The sequence below is a fragment of the Bubalus kerabau genome, chromosome 3, assembly GCF_029407905.1.
Source record: "Bubalus kerabau isolate K-KA32 ecotype Philippines breed swamp buffalo chromosome 3, PCC_UOA_SB_1v2, whole genome shotgun sequence".
NCBI classification, from domain to species: Eukaryota; Metazoa; Chordata; class Mammalia; order Artiodactyla; family Bovidae; genus Bubalus; species Bubalus kerabau.
This window is the reverse complement of record NC_073626.1, coordinates 127,349,474-127,354,718: the sequence shown is the minus strand read 5'-3', so window position 1 is coordinate 127,354,718 and position 5,245 is coordinate 127,349,474. Positions and strand designations below refer to the sequence as shown.

Genomic DNA, 5,245 nt, shown 5'->3' with positions numbered 1-5,245 from the left:
AGGTCTTGGCCGAGGAGTCCCACTGTGTCCCACCTACCACATTCCATGGATCAAAGGCACGGGGCCACCCCAGATGCAAGGGAAAAGGAAGCAGACTTCCCCCTTGATGGGAGAGATGGCCATCTTGTTGCCACCATACTGGCTGTCCATCTGCCACAGCCCCACGCCCTTTGACAAAGGAGACCCACTTTCTCCCTGCGCCACTGTGTGCTCATCACCTCGCCTATGCCAGTCTCCACTTTCTTGCTGGTAAAGTGGAGATACTGGGGTCTGACTGACCAAAAGGGAAATGGGTTAGAGTGTAGCCTTTTAAAATTCCCTTCCAAAGGTGAGAGTCTGTCTCCCACTGCCTCACAAATGCTTTCAATCAAAAATGCTTTGGGGGGAATTCCCTGGTGGTCCAGTGGCTAGGACTCAGCACTTTCACTGCCAGGGCCCAGGTTCAACCCCTGGTCAGGGAACTAAGGTCCTGCGAGCTGCATGATGCAGCCAAAAAAAAAAAAAAAATTGTAGATGAACATCTATCTCCCCTCCACCACCAAGTCGTAAATTTTAAACTATGTTTAGTGATCTTTTACTTCTGCAATGAGGTCAGAACCAAGAGACTTGGCTGAATTTGTTCCTAACACTTTTTTTGACCCATCTTTTTCTACCAGATGGAAAGGAAAATAAGGGTCAAGAGTCAAATATGAGGCTCCTTTCTCAGTATATCCCTAGGAAAGCACAAGACTGACAAGTGAAAGGGGAATTACATCATACCTGAGGAAAAGAGATATGAGTGCTAGGTTATTGAACCCAAATGGACACGAGTTACAGGAGAGGGGGTGGGGGGAATGAGTGACCCACACAGATGATAAGAAGAAAGTCATCCCTTGTAAGGGGTCCTTTATTGGCCCATGTGTGCAACAAAAACAAAAAATCTTAGTTTTCAAAAAAAGGAAAAATTTTTGAGTGTTTTAAACACAAATTCTTTTATACAAACTCCAAATATTGTTAAATAAACTTATTCATGTAGCCAACCAAAAGCTCCCTGAAAATTCCAAAATTTACTCACGTAAATCACTTGTCTCATGCACCTCCGTGCCACTGCTTGTTTTTTTTTCTTTTATCTTCACATAAAATGTCATCAAAGCACCAAATAAATTTGATTTGTAGGTACAGCGTGTCTCATGCCCATAACCCTTAGCTGCCCGTGTGCCGGCGTCTCATCCTGGGCTCTGAATACATCTCCACAATACCTGGAAGAGCTCATTAGCGCAGGAGCCCATGAACTCAACAGAAGAATGAGTTATGAGCAGTTGAACCTTCCCCATCACAGGGAACCGTGTTCTGAGCATCAGCGTACACAAACTAACTACATGGCAGGACCTTGGAATTAATTTTCAGGCTTTTCACCTGAGGAACCAGTACAAACACAAAACTGAGCATCTCCTCCTGTCCTTTTACCGCGTCTTTGACACAAGGAAGCAGCTTCCTTTTGACCCAGACCCATATTGTTTCTGGCTGGAAATTCACAGAAAATCTCTGCGAAGGTTGTAATATAAAATGTCAATTACATACCAAATATTCTATTTGTAATCATGTTAAGGGTTGTCTCCACCAGTCTCTTCCTTCCGTCAGTTGTTATGTGGCCCTGAGAAACCTCTTCTGGAGCTTCTTCACCGCTTCGTGTTTGGTCCACATTCAATTCACTTGAGGGCATCTTGGAATAAGTTTCTGGGCCCTCGGGGACCACACAGCCGCTGGCCCATGGGCAACACAAGTGCTAAACTCCTGAGCACGAGCAGCGCTAGAGCTGGCTGAGGCTCTGTGGTCGCTAGTCCCTTGGCTCTTGTTGTATCAATGAGCAAATAAGACCCAGAGAAGTCATGTATTCTATTTACATGAGTGGCAAAGAATAAAACTGAATCTCCTATAAAGAAGTGGGGGGGGGGGATATAATGGAATACTACTCTACCATAAGAAAGAGTGAAATAATGCCATCTGCAGCAACATAGATGGACTTAGAGATTATTATACTCAGTGAGAAAGACAAACACCATAAATCAATAAAATAAACTTTTTAAGTACCAAAACATTTAAAAAAAGAAAACATCATGACCCTCCTGAATTCTCAGCAACTCAAATGGGATGGACTTTGGGTATTAGACTCACCACAGAGACTCTGCAGGGAGTGGGGATCTCTCGATTCTGTTGTCCCCTCGCAGGCCCAGGCCTCCCTCTGTCCCCACCTTCTAAGTGTCCTTTTGCAGCCCTCCCTGGACATGCCTGACACATGTCTTGTGTAAGTGTCCACAGGCAGGGCCAGCTTCCTGAGGGTGTGACCTGAGTGTAGAAGGGCCCATGCTGGATTACTTTAAGATTTTTTTTTTATTTAATGTGGACCATCTTAAAAGTCTTTATTGAATTTGTTACAATATTGCTTCTGTTTTATGTTTTGGTTTTTTGGCCACAAGGCGTATGGGATCCTAGCCCCCAATGAGGGATTGAACCCACACCCCCTGCATTGGAAGGCAAAGACTTAACCACTGGACCACCAGGGAAGTCCCTTTGCTTCCAGCCTCCATGCTTGGTTTAATGTTCTAACACCATCGTCTTGAAAGTCTTAGTCATTTTGGATCCTGGAAACCCATTTTCATTTTGCTCTGGGCCCTATAAATTATATAGCTAGCCCTGTCCACAGTTCATACAATAAAATAGTCACCTTCAACTAGATAGCAAGGAATACAAAGCTTAAAACTCTCCCTCACATCTTGAGTGGGCTGAACACAGACTGATTCCAGAGCAACAGGGACCTCCCCCACAGCTGTCTCCCAATGGGAACAAAGCAAAGGGATCAGTAAGAATCACTGCTCAAAAGTGAGTCAGATATACGTCAGGAAAGCTGGGGAATCAGTGCCCTAAATCAATGGGGATCAAGACTATTTTTATGGAGATGTAGCAGATTATATCATAAAAAAATCCCAGGTGGTCAAAAACTACAAACTTCCAGTTTTAAGATAAATCCTAGGGATGTAATGTAAAGCCTGGTGATGATAGTTAACAATACTCTATTGTATATTTGAAAGTTGCCAAGAGAGTTGGTCTTAAAAGTTCTCATCACAAGAAAAAAACAAATGTAACTATGTGTGGTGATAGGTATTAACTGAACTTATTATAATAATCATTTTGGAATATATACACTTATTAGATCATTATGTTGTATGCCCAAAAGTAATACAATGTTATATGTCAATTATATCTCAATTTTTTTTAATCTCAAAATTAAAAAAAAAGAAAATCATTGCTGAGAAGCCCCTATCCCTGTGCTGGGAACTTAGGGAAACGACCCTCGTTCCTGACACCCAACCACCTATCTGCAGCTGATGCAACCTTGGGCTAATTAACTAACCTCTTCTCTCCAATTATAAAAGCAATAAATGCACATTATAGAAAAAGTGCAGAAAAACAAAAGGAAAGAGCACCTCTAACCTTATTATCTAAGTACCAGTGTTGTTAACACACTTGCCAGTCTTCTTTCTCTAAGTTTCACTCTTTCAGATATGTAAGAATGGCCCACCTTCTTCCCCTTCCCCCCAAAAAGAATTTGGGCAACCTTGGGAAGTTTCTACTGCTGGTTGCCTAGAAAGCAGATTGAAAGGGTGGAGAAATAGTAGATGACCTCAAGGGTGGTGAGAGAAGCTGGGTGTTGTCCAGACACCAAGGCTCTTGGGAGGGCTGCTCTCTCTGGATTGAGAGGGGGCCCCAGAGAAGGACCTAGACAGGCCACCCAGCCTGTGACAGATGCTCTCCACCCTAAGAGCATCCTGCTTACTGGTTGCTACCCCAACTCAGATGACCAGGAAGTGGAATGAAAACAGGGAAGGAGAAATCTTCTGTTGTAGGAGAGATTGTCAGAGGTAAGCAAACATGGGCTGGCAGGTCAATCTTCAAACCACAGGCCTCCTAGATGAATAGAAAAGATGGCCATTTCTGAGGCCAGCATCTTTCCAGGACCAGAGGTGGGGCCTTCCATGAGGCTGGTGGGGGATGAGTTGGGAGATAGGAGGAAGGCACTGCAGGTCAGTCTCCAACTGACCCTGCAGGCTGATGGCATCTGGGAAATACCTGCAATATTAAGAGTGGATCAGAGTGTATGTAATGGTCTATGCTGTTTCTTCATGAAGCCTTATATCATAAATGATTTTCCACCTCATTATTAATCCTCATAAACTTTATAATTTTCCATTCCATGGATATACCACAATCTATTTGACAATGCAATGAACATCTTAGTAATTAAAGATTTTCCACATTTAGAATTATTTCCTTAGGCTATAATCCCAGGAGCAAAAATTAGATGAAAAGTATTGTACTTTTTTAAGTCACTCAATATACCGATTTCCAAATGACCCCAATTTGCAATTCACAGTTTTGGCTGAAAACTCTGTACAAAGGAGAAAATATGAATATAAGATGTCTGCCCTCTCTTGGCTACGCAGCGTCCAAAGCTGCTTGCCACCCATGCTGTTGGCACATGGTCATCTTGGCTACAATTTCCGCACCCACATTCCTTTGTTTGTGTTAATTTTTCAAGCCTAGTTCTTTCCTGAGTCCAAGCTTGACTTCTCAGTCAATTCTGAGTGTTTCTCAGTGGCCTTCCAAGGAATAACCTTTTCTGCTCAGGTTAGCAGGTGTCTAGTCCTGAGGCTTCCAAGCAAGCACCCTGACTAATAAACCACCTCGAGCAGACCTGTGCTGGTGCCCACCCTGTGAGCCCTCGAGACAAAACAGACTTGCTCAGGGAGACAAATACAACCCCAGGGTAGTTGTGAGAAGGCAGATGGAGACCAGTAGACGTGTCCCATCACCTCCTCCCACCTCTACTCCTCTGAGAGGGAATCCAGGATGATTATTGCTCCGCTGGTGGCCAGGAGTTTGTCTTGCTGAGTGGCCCCCCACCAGCAGGGACCTCAAGGAGGCTGGGGAAGTGGGTAAAGAAAATAGAGAAGAGACCTGGCCAAAGACAGGGTCCAGCAGAGAGGGTGCAGGAGAGAGATGCTGGATCTGGAAATCAATTACATCATGCTGAGTGGACTGTCATGTAACCCCCAAACTGTTCTCCCCTTAAAGTCCTCTCTAAAACTCTAAGAAGTTTCTACCTCTCAGGGTCCTCTCTGCAACTAGCACCTTGAAACTGAGCCTTTATTGTTATTTATGCAGAGACAAGTCATCATCCAGCTCCTCTGCCTCCCAGACCTGGCCT

The 5,245-nt window shown here is 44.1% G+C and overlaps 1 non-coding gene across 1 annotated transcript; it reads left to right on the top strand.

The window, feature by feature from the left end:
• Positions 1 to 389: 389 nt before the first annotated feature.
• Positions 390 to 461, top strand: TRNAE-UUC (transfer RNA glutamic acid (anticodon UUC)). The gene has a single exon. It is a non-coding gene; the product is annotated as a tRNA-Glu (tRNA).
• The last annotated feature ends 4,784 nt before the right edge of the window (positions 462 to 5,245 follow it).